This window comes from Somniosus microcephalus, chromosome 4 (genome assembly GCF_052327205.1).
Source record: "Somniosus microcephalus isolate GS21.2 chromosome 4, FLI_Smic_1.0, whole genome shotgun sequence".
Classification (NCBI taxonomy): Eukaryota; Metazoa; Chordata; class Chondrichthyes; order Squaliformes; family Somniosidae; genus Somniosus; species Somniosus microcephalus.
In genome coordinates this window covers 240,251,114-240,267,818 of record NC_140990.1, presented here as the reverse complement: position 1 = coordinate 240,267,818, position 16,705 = coordinate 240,251,114, and the positions used below count along the sequence as shown (strand labels likewise).

Sequence of the window (16,705 nt, the reverse complement as noted above, 5' to 3'; positions counted from 1 at the left end):
CGGACGGGTTGCACCTCAACAGGGCCGGAACCAATATCCTTGTTGGGGGGGGGGGGGGGGGTTGCTGGTGTTGTTGGGGAGGGTTTAAACTAATTTGGCAGGGGGGTGGGCACCAGGATGTAGCATTAGAAAGGAGAAACAAAGTGCACAAAGGATGGGGAGAGACAGATAGCACTAGAGTAAGAAATAGTAAGGTATTAGGTGGTCAGACAGAGAGAATACAAGAAGGTCCAAGATAGGTTTACAGTATATGTGTGTAAATGCACGAAGCATAGTGAATAAGGTTGGTGAGCTGCAGGCACAAATAGCCATATGGGAATATGATGTCATGGCGATAACGGAGACCTGGCTCAAAAAGGGCAGGATTGGGTACTAAATATTCCTGGATAAGGTGTTCAGGAAAGATAGGGAAAGAAAGAAAGGAGGTGGGGTGGCAGTATTGTTTAAGGAGAATGTTACAGTGCTGGAGAGAAAGGATGTCCTGGAGGGGTCAAGGACAGAATCTATTTGTTTAGAGTTAAGAAATAATAGAGGTGCCATTACACTACTAGGTGTATTCTATAGGCCACCAAATAGTGGGAAAGATATAGAGGAGCAAATTTGCAGGGAAATTACAGAGAGGTGCAAGAACTATATAATAGTAATAATGGGGGGCTTCAATTATCCTAATATAGACTAGGATAATAATAGTGTAAAGGGCAGAGGTGGGGAAGAATTTCTGATGTGTGTTCAGGACTTTTTGATCAGTACATTTCCAGCCCAACGAGGAAGGAGGCATTGCTGGATCTGGTTCTGGGGAATGAGATGGGTCAAGTGGAGCAAGAGTCAGTAGGGGAACATTGAGCATAGTATCATTAGGTTTAGAGTAGCTATGAAAAATGACAGGGAGCAATCCAGAGTAAAAATACTTAACTGAAGGAAGGCAAATTTCAGTGGGTTGAGAACAGATCTGGCCCAGGTAAATTGGAATCAAAGATTGGCAGGCAAAACTGTAATCGAACAATGGACTTCCTTTAAAGAAATGGATTGGGTACAGTCGCGGTACATTCCCACAAGGGGTAAAAGTAGGGCAACAATAGCCAGAGCTCCCTGGATGCCGAGAGAGAGAGAGAGAGAGAGAGAGAGAGAGAGAGAGAGAGATGAAGAAAATAGTGTTTCCACACTCATCCCACAAAATAGGTCCATTTTATTTCGTTTTATTGAACTATATAAATGCGTTCTTTCCACATAAGCTGCTGGAATATCCAGGGCCTCCGCTCCTCAACTTTTGGGATGAAGAGTACAGACCCTGAATTCCTAAAAGCTATAAAAGACATTGATATAATTGTGTTAACAGAAACATGGTGCCAAAAGGACATGCCGACCCACTGTCCTCCAATGTACCATGAAATCATTGTGCCCTCAGTAAAGAACACTAAAACACGCAAGGGCAGAACCTCCGGGGGAATATTGGTGTGGTATAAGGGAGAACTGGACAAACACATCTCACCGGTAAAACAGGGGAAATCACACGTATGGCTAAAACTAGATAAAAATATAGGAATAGCAAAAAAAGATGTTTACTTATGTGCGATCTACATACCTCCAATAGATTCGCCATATTTCGAAGAGGAGTTATTTGATACTCTCCACATGGAAATCAGCCATTTCCAGGCCCAAGGAAAGGTGATAATATGTGGGGACCTAAATGCAAGGACCGGTTGTGAACCTGACTTCATAGACCCACAGGGAAACAACCATGTGTTTGGCCAGACCCCTTTAGATGTCACACCAGCCATCGCAAATCGGAACAACCTTGATCGTGAAATAAATAAAAGCGGTAGGGAGGTAGTGCAACTCTGCCGAGCCTTAGGCCTGTACATAGTTAATGGTAGGTTCAGAGGGGACTCCCTAGGGAGACTCACATACTCCTCAACTCTTGGGTCTAGTGTGGTGGACTATACAATCACTGACCTGGACCCCTGCGATATCAACGCATTCACTGTCAGGCAGCAATCCCCCCTCTCAGACCATAACCAAATAAATGTGTACCTTAAACTTTCTGCCCAAACTACAGACACAAAAAAGGAACGCAGTAAGCTACATAAAATAAACCAGACATACAGATGGGCCCCAGACAGTGGAGATAAATTCATCACAGCACTAAATTCACCTGATCTCACAAGTAAAATTTCAAAATTTAAAGAAAATCTATATGAGATCACCAGAGATGGTGTAAACACGGCCATAGAGGATATAAACATGATCTTCCATGAGGCAGCTGTAAAAGCCGACCTCGTGAAACAGAAGAGGAAGCATCAAAAAAGACAAAATAAAAATATGAAATGGTTTGACCACGAATGCAAAAATGCCAGAAAAGACCTGAGAAAAATATCAAACCAAAAGCATCGGCAACCAAACAATCCGGACCTACGTACTAGATACAATGAAACCCTCAAAAGATATAAACACACCATTAGGAACAAAACACAAAACTATACCCACAAAATACTCGAAGAAATTGAAAACTCCACCAATCCAAAACAATTCTGGGAAATGTGGAATAACCTGAGTACAACACAATTGCAAGCATTACCAATCCAAGATGGCGACATCTGGAGAACACATTTTGAAAACCTCTACAAAGACATCCCAAAAAACAAAACAAACCCAAGTCAACATCAGGTCACAGAAAAACTCCACACATTAGAAGCAACAATTAAAGACAACCAAAACCCTCTAGACTCCCCAATCACATGGAAAGAACTGGCCACAAAAACAAAATCTCTCCACCTAAAGAAAGCCTGTGGCCCAGACAACATCAAAAATGAAATGCTAAAGTTCAGTAATATGGAGATGCAGGGTGCGATACTCAAACTATTCAACATCATATTACGCTCAGGCTGTTTTCCCGATATCTGGTGCCAAGGACTAATCTCCCCCATATATAAAAGTGGAAACAAATCAGACCCAAATAACTACCGCGGCATCTGTGTCAACAGTTGTCTAGGGAAGTTATTCTGCAGTATTCTAAATAGTAGATTACTTGATTTTCTTAACAAACATAATATCCTCAGAAAAAAACAAATAGGCTTTCTTCCAAAACACCGCACCGCCGACCATATCTATACCCTTCACACCCTCATCGAAAAACATAAACACCAAACAAAAAATGGGAAAATATTCGCCTGTTTCATCGACTTCAAGAAAGCCTTTGACTCTATATGGCACGAAGGGCTCTATTATAAACTTCTTCAGTGTGGAATAGGGGGCAAAGTCTATGACCTTATTAAATCAATGTATCTGAAAAACAAATGCGGGGTCAAAATTGGAGACAAACGCACCGATTTCTTCACCCAGAGAAGAGGCGTCCGGCAGGGCTGCAATTTGAGCCCGACCCTGTTCAACATATACATAAATGAATTAGCAGACATGCTGGAGCAAAGCGAGTCACCAGGTCTCCGTCTCCTAGATGAAGAAGTGAAGTCCCTGTTCTATGCGGACGACCTGGTTCTGCTGTCTCCCACAGAACAGGGATTACAGCAACAACTAGACCTACTCGACAAATACTGCCAAAATTGGGCTCTAACAGTAAATCTAAAGAAAACCAACATCATGATTTTTCAGAAAAGACCCAGATGTCAGGAAAACAAATACCAGTTTACCCTCAGTGATACCACTATAGGACACACTATGAGCTACACCTACCTTGGTCTAACTATTACAGCATCAGGGAGTTTCAGCATAGCAGTGAATGCACTAAAAGAAAAAGCCCGAAGAGCCCTATATGCAATAAAAAGAAAATTCTACAACATACAAATCCCAATCAAAATCTGGCTCAAAATTTTTGACAGCATAATCCTGCCCATTGCACTGTACGGTAGTGAAGTATGGGGCCCGCTAAATCACCAAAGCTACACTAAATGGGAAAAACACACAATAGAAGCCCTACATGCAGAATTCTGCCGAAGCATCCTTCGCACCCAAAGAAAAACGCCAACAAATGCATGCAGAGCCGAACTAGGCAGATACCCACTGATAATAAACATCCAAAAACGAGCACTAAACTTCCTAAATCACCTCAAATCTAGCTCCCCAGACACCCTTCATTTCAAAGCCTTTCAGACCCAAGAGCTAAACCCAGAAAAGAGTCCCCTGAGTCAGCTGCTACTGAAACTAAGTACTCAGCCGGACCCTGACCAGCCCCAGACCAACACAGCCGTCCAAACACCAATCCGAGTGAACCAAATCATTACAAAATGCAAAGAAACCTACCTGGAACATTGGAACAAAATAACCGAAAGCCAAAGCAGATTAGAATGTTACCGGGCCCTAAAAAGAGAATATAAACTGGCAGACTACCTCACGACCATCAGAGACACAAAACAGAGACAGACCCTCACCAGGTACAGACTAAGCGACCACCAACTGGAAATTGAAAAAGGCAGATACAAGAAATCCTGGCAGCCTAGAGAGAATAGAATATGCGATCAATGTCTGGCTGGCGAGGTTGAAACAGAAATGCATTTCCTCCTAAAATGCGAAAAATTCAACACATCAAGAAACATATTATTCAACAAGCTAAGCCAAACAACCCCAGATTTCAAGGAATTGGATGATCTGTCAAAATTGAGATTAGTCCTAGGAGAAGGAGACAGACCATACCTTGGGGCTAAATATGTAACAACATGTCACAACCTGAGGACTGTTTAAAAGTAAGACTGTTTAAAATTAATATTGAACGTACCAAATGAAGTAGAAAGACTGTTTAAAATTAATATTGTTTAAAAGTAATATTGTATATACCCAACAAATGTCAAACCGATTGACACCTACAGAATGTTGGAAAACTGTACCTTTTTGCTATGTAAGCTTTGGCAATATGGTTCTCTGTAAACTTTCATGCCAATAAAGCATTTGAACTGAACTGAACTGAACTGAACTGAAGCAGAAAAAGAGCACGTATGACAGATGTCAGGTTGAGAATACAAGTGAGAATCAGGCTAAATATAGAAAATTCAGAGGGGAAGCGAAAAAGAAAGTAAGAGGGGCAAAGAGAGAGAGAGTATGAGAATAGATTGGCAGCCAACATAAAAGGGAATTCAAAAGTCTTTTATAGACATAAATAATTAACAGGTAGCAAGAGGAGGGGTGGGGGCGATTAGAGATCAAAAAGGAGACCTACGCATGGAGGCAGAGGGCATAGCTGAGATACTAAATGAGTACTTTGCATCGGTCTTCACTAAGGAATATGCTGCTGTCAAAGTCATAGTGAAAAGAGGTAGTGGAGATACTGGATGAGATAAGAATTGATAGAGGAGGTACTAGAAAGGCTTTCGGAACTTAAAGTTGATAAGTCACCAGGACTGGGTAGGATGCATCTAGGATGCTGAGGGAGGTTAAGGAGGAAATCGCAGGGGTACTCGCCATAATCTTCCAATCTTCCTTAGATACGGGGGTGGTGCCAGAGGACTGGAGAATTGCAAATGTTACACCCTTGTTCAAAAAAGGGTGCAAGGATAAACCCAGCAACTACAGGCCAGTCAGTTTAACCTCGGTAGGGGGGAAGCTTTTGGAAACAATAATCAGGGACAAAGTTAAGAGTCATTTGGACAAGTTTGGATTAATTAAGGAAAGCCAGCACAAATTTGTTAAAGGCAAATCATGTTTAACTAACTTGATTGAGTTTTTTGATGAGGTAACAGAGGGTTGATGAGGGCAATGCGGTTGACGTAGTGTACATGGATTTCCAAAAGGCGTTTAATAAAGTGCCAGCAAAGTTGAAGCCCATGGAATAAAAGGAACAGTGGTAGCATGGATATGAAATTGACTAAGTGACAGGAAACAGAGAGTAGTGGTGAACGGTTATTTTTCGGACTGGAGGAAGGTGTTCCCCAGGGGTTGGTACTAGGACCACTGCTTTTCTTGATATATACTGATGACTTGGACTTGGGAGTACAGGGCACAATGTCAGAATTTGCATATGACAAAACTTGGAAGTATAGTGATAGACTTCAAGAAGACAAACAGGCTGGTGAAATGTGGCAGATGAAATTTAACGCAGAAAAGTGCGAAGTGATACATTTTGGTAGGAAGAACAAGGAGAAGCAATATAAAGTAAAGGGTACAATCCTAAAGGGGGTGCATGAACAGAGAGACCTGGGGTTATATGTGTACAAATCATTGAAGGTGGCAGGGCAGGTTGAGAAAGTGGTTAAAAAAGCATACAGGATACTGGGCTTCATAAATAGGGGCATAGAGTACAAAAGCAAGGGAGTTATGATGAACCTTTATAAAACACTGGTTCAGCCTCAACTAGAGTTTAGTGTCCAATTCTGGGCACCGCACTTTAGGAAGAATGTGAAGGCCTTAGAGAGGTTGCAAAAAAGATTTACGAGATTGATTCCAAGAATGAGGGACTTCAGTTATGTGGATAGACGAGAGAAGCTGCGGTTGTTCTTCTTAGACAGAGAAGGTTGAGAGGAGATTTGATAGAGGTATACAAAAGCATGAGGGGTCTGGACAGAGTAGATAGAGAGAAACTGTTCCCATTGGTGGAAGGGTCGCGAACCAGAGGACACTGGGTGATTGGCAAAAGAACCAAAGGCGACATAAGGAAAAACTTTTTTTTACACAGCGAGTGGTTAGGATCTGGAATGCACTGCCTGAAAAGATGGTGGAGGCAGATTCAATCTTGGCTTTCAAAAGGGGATTGGATAAGTACCTGCAAGAAAAAAATTTGCAGGGCTACGGGGAAAGGGCAGGAGAGGGGTACTAGCTGAACTGCTCTTGCAGAGAGCTGGCACAGGCTCAATGGCCTCCTTCTGTGCTGTAACCATTCTATGATTCTAAGATTGTTTTGCTAATAGAAAGCAATTTTCAGAGGTATCCCTAAATGAACAAAAGCCAGACTTCAAATGACATGGATTCTATACAAAATACATTCACTACATAATAAAAACCAAAAAATGTAACGGAACATGCAAGAAATAAATATTTAACAAAAGATTTATGGTTTACATTTTGATGTAAATGTTAGACTTGGGTCACTCTTTTTGGAGTGGTTTAAAGCAGTCACATTTTTGTTAGTTCTAAAAGCTAGGCATACAAAAGGAAATATACGTGGTTTTTGAAGTGTATTTAAACAATTTCAAGATTTGCAGATGACCCCAAATTGGGGGGTATAGCTAAGTGACTAAGAGTGTGACAAAATACAAGACAGCATGAATAAACTTGCAGGAGGGCTGTGTAATTGGCAAATAAATTTCAATTTAGATAAGTGTGAGGTGGTGCATTTCGTTAGGAAGAATAAGGCGGCCACATACGCCTTGGAAAAAAGAGTCTAAATGGGAAAGAGGACCAAATGATCCAGGAGTATAGGTACACAGATCACCAAAAGTAGCGACACAGGTTAAAAAGTCCATTAAAAAAAGCAACAAGCACTAGGGTTCATTTCTAGAGGAATAGAATTCAAAATCACAGAAATTATGTTAAACTTGTATAGAACCTTGGTTAGACCAGACTGAGTACTGGGCACAATTCTGGTCTCCATATTATAAAAAACAGAGGCACACTGGAACATGCGCAAAAGAGATTTAGAAGGATATTTCCAGAACCAAAAGTTATAGTTATCAGGAAATATTGAACAGGCTGGGCTCTTTTCTCTATAAAAGATAGAGAAAATAGAGGTCTTTAAAATTATGAAGGGGTGCGATAGGGTAGACGTAGAGAAGATGTTTCCACTTGCGGGGTTGGGGGGGGCGAGTCCAAAACTAGAGGTCATAAATATAAGATAGTCACTAATAAAGCCAATAGGGAATTCAGGAGAAACTTCTTTACCCAGAAGTGTGGTTAGAACGTGGAACTCACCACCACAAAGAGTATTTGAGGGGAATAGCATAGATGTATTTAAGGGGACGCTAGATAAGTACATGAGAGAGAGAGAAAGGAATAGAAGGATATGTGTTGTGTATGTACCTTTAAGAGAATAACTGGTCTCAGACTGCAGTACCAGCAGTGACCACCCCTGTATAAAAAGGCGCTAGTGAGCCTGTTTCAGTTTCACTATTGACTTCCATCAGTAAAGACTTAGTTGGTCCACTCCTGCTGTCCGTGTCTCAATCATTCACGGACGTAATACTGGCGACGAGCCGATATGAACCTACCTACAGACTGCACCACCTCCTGGGATCCATTCCTACAGCGAAGTGAGCAGAGGTCGAGGCCAGAAAGAAAAGAAAGTAAGAGGCAGTAGAAACGGGCGTCGACTGTGGGCATCCGCCCTGTGTTGCAGAGTTGAAGATTGCTGGAGAAGCGGTCGGATGCGGGGCCTGGTTCCTGTCGACGGTGCTTCAGCTAATCGGGCTGGTGGCCGGTAGTGCACTGATCCTTCCTGGGCTGCGGCGGTCACGAACTCGAGCGGGTGGTCTGCAACGGGGCCGAACAGCGTTGTCGGGAAGAGAGAGAGAGGGTGGAGCACACAGGGCGCGGCCAGTGCTACGAAGCCGGGCTGCGTATAGACCCGCGAAGAGGGAGGCAAGAGTCCCACAGGGTTGTTCCACGATGGGGAAAAAAAAAAAATTAAACGCGCAAGAAACCGTGGAAAGCAGCGCTAACAACAGCGGGGAAGGCGGCAAAGCGCGGGAGGCGCCATTTTAGATTTGCAAGATGCCGAAGACTGGCTGTATCACTGCTTTTGATAATACAAGAGGACTGGACCACGTATGTGGAAAGAGTCGAGGTATATTTCGAGGCAAACGAAATAGCGGAGGAGAAAAAGGCATCGATATTGCTAAACTTAATGGGCGCTAGAACGTACGGCCTATTGCGGGACCTGATTACTCCAGCAAAACCGAAGGCGAAGAGTTTTAACGAAATTGTTGCTGTCCTACAGGAACACCTAAACCCTGCACCGCTGTCGATAGCAGAAAGATTTAAATTCCACAGCAGAACTCAGCACAAAGATGAGAGCAATGCTGAGTATCTTACGGAACTACGCAAGCTATCAAAGCACTGCCAGTTCAGAGCAGGACTGGCAGATACCCTACGGGACAAATTTGTCTGTGGACTCCTGAGTGAAGGAACACAGAAGAAGTTACTCTCAGAGAAAGAGCTGACGCTAGATAAGGCTTTCAGCGTGGCAGTATCGTATGAAGCAGCAGCCAGGGGAGCTGCAGAAATTCAACAAAAACCACAGGAATACGGCACCCACGAAATGACACGGGGATTTGCAAAATGTTATCGCTGCGGCAGAACAAACCATGACCAGAAGGACTGCTGGTCCAAAGACAAAATATGCAGGCAATGCGGGAAGATGGGACACATTGCACAAGTTTGCAGGTCTGGGAAGAAGACCAGCGACAACAAAAAGGCTACTAAGGAACCGTACAAGAAAGTACAAAAGATGACGGACAGTAGTTCCGAAGACTAGATGAGCGATAGTGAATCCGGGAACAGGAGACTAAGCTGTCTCAAACTTCACAATGTAATCGCAAAAGAGGATCACCGAACCATTTGGGTCACCCTCACGATAGCAGGGTCCCAAGTTAAAATGGAATTGGATACAGGATCAGCGCTAACCGTCATGAATCGACGAGACTACGAGTGGCTATTTTCACACATATCCTTGAGAGAGACATCCATCGTCTTGACAACGTATACGGGGCAAAAAGTATACCCCAGAGGAAAAATAAGGGTGCCTGTCGAATACAACGGCAAGAAAATACGGAAATTGTATCTCTACATACTGCCAAATGGTGGACCACCGTTATTGGGACGGGAATGGATCAGGAAGATAAACTCCATTCATGCAATGACGGTGGACGGTAAAAAAGATGAAGACGTCACTCCTGGACGATTGTCAACAATCTTAGCTAACGCCAAAGAGGTATTTCAACAAGAACTGGGCACACTTAAAGGCGTAACCGCCTCGATAAAAAAAGAAAATGCAGTTCCCAAGTTTTTCAAAGCAAGACCGGTACCATATGCAATTCGCCCAGCCGTCGAGGCAGAGCTGGAGAATCTGGAGAAGGCGGGCGTGTTGTCTAAGGTTGACTGGAGCGAGTGGGCGACACCCATCGTTCCTGTCATGAAGAAAACATTAAGCAATAAGTCCGGAGAGCCAAGGAAGATTCGCATCTGTGGGGATTTCAAGGTGACGGTAAACCCTGTCCTTCACACAGTACAATATCCTCTTCCAAGGATAGAAGACGTCTTCGCCTCACTGTCTGGAGGGAAGCGTTTCACAAAAATTGACCTAGCACAAGCATATTTGCAGATGGAGGTTGAAGAGTCCTCTAGGAAGTATCTCACGATAAACACTCACAAAGGTCTTTACCAGTATCATCGATTGGTATTCGGAGTAGCATCGGCTCCGGCGATATGGCAAAGAGCGATGGAACAAGTCCTGCAAGGGATTCCGGGGACTCAGTGTTACTTGGACGACATCCTTGTGACAGGTGAAGATGACAGTGAACACCTTAACAACCTAGAACAGGTGCTCACTAGACTACGGGAACATGGGCTGCGAGCCAACCGCGAATTTTTTAAGAAACAGATATCGTATTGTGGCCACGTGACTGATGGAGGGGTTACATAAGTCCCCTGACAAAATTGAAGCGGTTGTTAAGGCCGCAGCGCCTGAAAATGTGTCGCAACTGAGGTAATTCCTCGGATTGGTGAATTACTATCATAAGTTTTTGCCGAATTTGTCGACAATTCTGCACCCACTGAACGCCCTGCTGCGAACGGGGGTAGCATGGAAATGGAGCGATGATTGTAAGCGTGCTTTTCAGAAGAGTAAGGACTTAATCACTTCAAGGGAAGTATTGGCTCACTACAACCCAGCACTGCCGATCAGACTGGCGTGTGATGCGTCTCCCTACGGCATTGGGGCGGTACCGTCACATAAATTCCTTGATGGTTTAGAGAGGCCGATAGCTTTTGCGTCACGCTAGTTAACTTCTGCCGAGCGTAACTACGCCTAGATTGACAGAGAGGCCCTCAGCCTAGTGTGGGGGGTGAAGAAGTTCAATCACTACCTGCACAGTCAAAAATTTACTCTACCAACCGATCATCAACCTCTTGTCTCCAATTTCAACCCTCAGACGGGCGTACCGATGACAGCACAACGGCTGCAGAGGTGGTCCCTTTTCCTAGGGGCACACCAATGTGACATCGAGTACAAAGGAACTAAACAGCATGGAAATGCTGATGGATTGTCACGCCTACCGTTGCCGACGGTGGAAGACGACGACCTTGCAGTGGATCCAATGGAGTTATTCCACTCGACCATAGTCGAATGTCTCCCTGTGACGAATGCAAACATAGAAAAGGAAACACGGAATGACCCGACACTATCACGGGTCTATGATTTAACGGTGAAGGGATGGCCAGCACATGGCGAACCACTGCTGCCAGCATTCTCGCCGAGAAGAGAACAGCTGTCAGTGTGCAGAGGAACCTTGATGTGTGGATCCAGAGTAGTAATTCCACCTAAGTTGACGGATAGAGTGCTCAATGAGCTTCATGAGGGTCATCTGGGTGGGGTAAAAATGAAGAAGTTAGCCAGAGCGTTTGTGTGGTGGCCGGGAATCGATAGAGAAATCGAAGAGATGACCAAGAGCTGTGCAGGATGCCAGAAGGTCCAAAACGCCCCACCACAAGCTCCTCTGCATCCATGGGAGTGGCCCTCATCTCCATGGCAAAGGGTGCACATTGATTTTGCTGGTCCCTTCATGGACTCGATGTTTTTAATTGCGGTGGATGCACAAAGTGGCCAGAGGTAATAAAAATGTCCTCAACCACCACGGAAAAAACTATCACAGTTTTACGAACCATATTCGCCAGGAATGGGCTGCCTGAACAGATTTGCTCCGACAATGGACCACAGTTTGTGTCTGAAGAGTTCCGGAGGTTCTTAAAGAACAATGGTGTTAAGCATTACACATCTGCCCCATATCATCCAGCCACTAATGGATTGGCCGAGAGGTTTGTCCAAACATTCAAGAAGGCTATCAAGGCAATGTGTAATGAAGATATACCCCTACAACACAAGGTGGACAACTTCTTGTTTGCCTACCGGAATGCGACACATGCGGTTACCAACCAAACTCCAGCCATGATGTTTTTCAATCGAAGACTACGATGCCGCTTGGATTTGGTTAAGCCAAACGTCCGAAGAGATGTGGAGAACAGGCAGTTTCAGAATATGAATGAAAGGCCGACCAGGAGTTTCAAGATAGGTCAACCAGTTTTGGCCCGGGACTACCGCACTGAGAAATGGCAGCCAGGAACGATTTGTACACGGCAAGGACCTCTCATGTATACTGTGGATGTTGGGGAGAGCATTGTAAGACGCCATGCTGACCAGATTCTAGAGTCACTGGAAAACGTCAACTCCACATCACGATCTGATACACCTGGTAATGAAATCGACGTTCCAATTGCAGCTACCGCAGAACCGGTAATATTGGAAGCAGATGAACCAAACAACGACATTGATTCCGACTCAACATTGCCAGAAGAACCTGATACTCCAAAGAGGCGTTATCCAGACAGAATCAGGAAGCCTCCTCAAAGACTGAACTTATAATTGCTTAAACTTAACCAATGTATCTAGCAACAGTAATTGTGATTGTAATTAGTTATCATTTAGTTGTTAAATGAATGTTATGTACTGTTTATCTAAAAGGGGAGGAATTGTTGTGTATGTACCTTTAAGAGAATAACCGGTCTCAGACTGCAGTACCGGCAGTGACCACCCCTGTATAAAAGGCGCTAGTGAGCTTCTGTTGTTTCAGTTTCACTATTGACTTCCATCAGTAAAGACTTATTTTGTTCCACTCCTGCTGTCCGTGTCTCAATCATTCACGGACGTAATAATATGTTGATGGGGTTAGATGAATTAAGGTGGGAGGAGACTCGTGTGGTGCAGAGACCAGTTGGGCCAAATGGCCTGTTTCTGTGCTGTACATTCTATGTAATTCTTTACTTTTTAACATTAGTAGAGCAGCTATAAGGAAGCAGGGCTCGGCTGACACAATAAAGATTGAGGAAACACAATAGCAAAATACTGCGGATGCTGGAAAGATTGTTGTAGCATCCAGACATGTCACTGAAGCACACATTTCTCTCCTGTTAAGTGAAATATTTTAAACCAAAACACTGGTCAAGTTTCCATACTTGTGATGAATACTCCTAATATACTTATGCTTTGTGGTTCTTTGCCTTTTTCTAAATCATGTAAACACTGATGTCAAATATGAAGCCTACAATCACATCCAGACAAGTCCAGTACACCAAGTGCTACTCCAGGGAGCAACATGGCAGGTTAGCACAATAAAAACTGAGACAATTATTGCTAAATAATTTTTTTAAATCTAGTTCTACTACTATTTATACTTGATTGATTTCACCAAAATATATTATTGAAGTATACAGCGCAACTCTTAAGTATTTTTTTTTAAATTAAAAAACAAAACCTTGAAAGTTGTGCCCTAATCCATGATCACCAGGAGAGTTTGCAGCATCACCTTTCCATTGCTGATCCTAATAACAATGAGCAGAGCTCTAAAGGTGCATGACAAACAATTTAGTGAGTAATTTATCATTGCCAGGGATATCACTTATCCTTTTGATGGTATCCAATAGCTCTAAAAAAGTTACCATACGGCTGAATCCATGACTATCTAGTTTCCTTAAAAATCGCTCCATGTATTGCAGTTAATAGATCATGACCGGCTCAATTTCCATTAATTCAGGGGGTTCCCATGGCTCGGTTTTCCCTTCCACTTAATTTCTTCATGTCAGTGACCTTCTCCACCTATCATTCAAGCAGTGTCATCTTTCTTCAATCATACACTTCCATTCCTCGCAGTGCAATGATTTAACTACTATTGATTTCCTGTATACCCTTCAATCTGGAAAATCTCATTTTTCAATTCTTCAAAGACACTGTTCCTTCATGTTTGTCATGTCTAACCAACAGCTGTTTTTCCCCCTTTAATGCCTATACTCCAAGACATTCTTCATTCATCAACTTTCTTGACCTCACTATTTCCTCTCACCTCAGGTGCCATTCCCACATCTTTGTCATTGCAACCGCCAAGAAATGTGGTTTCATTTTATGCCAAACATATCTTTTCCCTTCATGAACCCTTGAGGCTCCATAAAGTTCGAGACTTCAGTAGTGCTCCTTTATCCAGGTAAGATCTTCCAATATCTCCCTCACCACATGGACAGGATTATCAGAAAAGGCTGTTTTCCAATTGGTGATCATTTTACTATCTTTGGCCATCAACCTCTCTGTTACACCTTCTCCTGCCTACATTTTAAACAGATACACTATGGTCATCAGTACACTTCCGAACCTCCTTCTCATCTTCCTTCGAAGCTCCAAATATATCATTCTGCATGTCCTTCCCTTTTGCCTACACACTCGCATGGTCTTGAAATCAAGATTCACTATTCTCTTATTTTAACATTTTTTCCTAGGAGCTCAAAACTGCAACTCTCCATCACCCTCTGTCTTTCAACTGTCCCACAATCTTCAAATTTTAATACCAAGTTTTACATCACCCAATTACAAATCTCTGGTTTACTCTGCCTTCTGTTTTACTCTTTATAACCTTGGTGGTGTCCTGCACAGGTGCCTTGACCTTTCATCTTCGTGTCTCAATATCAAGAAGGGATCTCTCCAGTAACAACACAAAAATGAACTCTTGATCTTAGCTGTGCCATCCAAAAGAACCATCAAGTGGAGGTGTGATACTTTGATTGGTGGAAAGGAGACAAACTGAACAACAGGTCAAGCCAAGTTGCTTGAAGACATATCCTACTGGTTGATTTTAAACCAGGGGTCAGAGGAAGCCCTTTTCTTTAATGAATGACACAGAACATTAGATGAACTCATGGGGGCTGGAGAAAACAACAGAAAGGGAGAATAAAAAATGAATAATGTTTATCAATTCATGACCACCTGGAAGCATAACATAAGAAATAGGAGGAGTAGGCCAAAACTCACCATTATAAAGTTATTTTTCTCTGTGCGACAGTGCTAAATTTAGACCTGATTGTTCGACATAGAACCAAAGAGGATTACAAATATAATGTGATTGACAGCCAACCACCAGATTGACAGGAATCTATTAAGGCAGCAAATTATTTCTTCACTCTACTGCATCTAGGTCTCACGTTGGACTGATAATCAGTAAGAGCATTTCACGTGATTTTTGTTTGTGAAATTCGCTTAGGAATTCAACTCGAGCTCATTATAACTGAGTTAGGAACGTACCTTCCAATACTGAAGACAGACAATGATCAATCCCTTTGAAAAACTGCGACATGATTACAAGAACCAGGACATGAATTCTACCTTGAGTTTTTTTTTGGCATGATGTAACAATATTTTCTTTCTAACTTAAATACGGTGCTGCAGAAAGTTAACGGCCCCCTTCCCATTTTAGCCAACGTCCCTTTTATTTTTATTATTAACGCGCTAACATCAAAGATATGTTGAGAACCCGCACCAATGTGCTTAGTTCGACAAATACGCTGTGAGCAAATGAATAAAGCATTTGTAGTATTCTCACTTTTTACGCCAAAGGTTCTCGACTTCCATATATGATTTTTTAAAATCCTGTTATTTGTGTATATCCTTCAGGTTTAAAAATTACAATACAATGGAACAATATAGGTCACGTCATTTGAATCGTAAAACGCATAAGTTGCAGCATTTTGCTGTATTTAAAGTTTCTTTCGCGTTTCCAACTAACTTACATTGTTAAACTGCTGAGATTGAAACCCAGCAAAATCCACAACAGGAGAACGCCGATTAAAAATAGTTCCCATCACGCCACTTCTCCACGTGCCCCTTCTGAATTCAGTTTGAATTCTCTCGGTTTAACACGAAGATTCCTTCCAATTTACAACAATTTTAAACCACTTCCAGCTCTGAATATAAAGATACCTCGGGCCGCCCACCCGGCTGCGACTCCACCACCGAAAAAAAATAGAACCTTAAAAACAGACACCAGCAAGAAATTACTCTCAAACTGGAAAATAAACATCCAACCTGCGCCAGAAAGATCAGCTCCGAAACATTGCAAAATTTCACACACAAAAAAAAACCCTCGTCCTCTGCAAATACCTCGTGCCTGCAGTTAGCTGCCACCTTCGGGCTGCAGCTCCGACACAAGACGCGGACAACAGTCGGGCTCCCTCTCCGTTCCCATTACCTTTCGGTTATCTGTCCGGATGGTGCAGCTGACTCCGAGGGACCGGCTCCGGACTCCACTTTACTGGGATTTCTCCATCAGGCTCTCAGGAACCGACACATTCCGGCAGGAGGCGCGCGCGCCTGCGCACATCTCGCCCAGGGACGACCCCGCTTACCTGCACAAGCTGGTGTGCCCCAGTTCTTTCAATATACTTGATCTCATATCGGTAAACGTTACCGGATAGTCATCTGCTGCGCACATGATTTCTTTGTCATCTGCTGTGCATGTGATTTATTTATGCCCCAAATTAATTATACACATTTATAGCACAATTATAAATAAAATTGTAACTACACCAAAATTATTCGAGCAGTTAATAGTACTTATAGAAGCACAATGCTACTAGTACATTCAGCCCATCAAGCCTGCACACCCCCAATTAGCCGCAAATAGACAGAAACCGACGCTTCGGTTTGCTTTGTTATGGCCTGATGTATTCGCACTGCCAC

At 43.0% G+C, this 16,705-nt stretch overlaps 1 protein-coding gene across 5 annotated transcripts in view; it reads right to left on the bottom strand.

The window, feature by feature from the left end:
* The window catches only part of znf385b (zinc finger protein 385B), a 588,958-nt gene extending 572,596 nt beyond the window's left edge, over positions 1–16,362 (bottom strand). For 2 of the 5 annotated variants that reach the window (XM_085985988.1, XM_085985990.1), the window contains exon 1: positions 16,127–16,359. The gene's annotated coding sequence lies outside the window, so the exon portion shown is untranslated. Of the gene's footprint in view, positions 1–16,126 lie in introns of all 5 variants that reach the window. The other 3 variants (XM_085985989.1, XM_085985981.1, XM_085985982.1) reach the window with 3 other exon arrangements.
* Between the last annotated feature and the right edge of the window lie 343 nt (positions 16,363–16,705).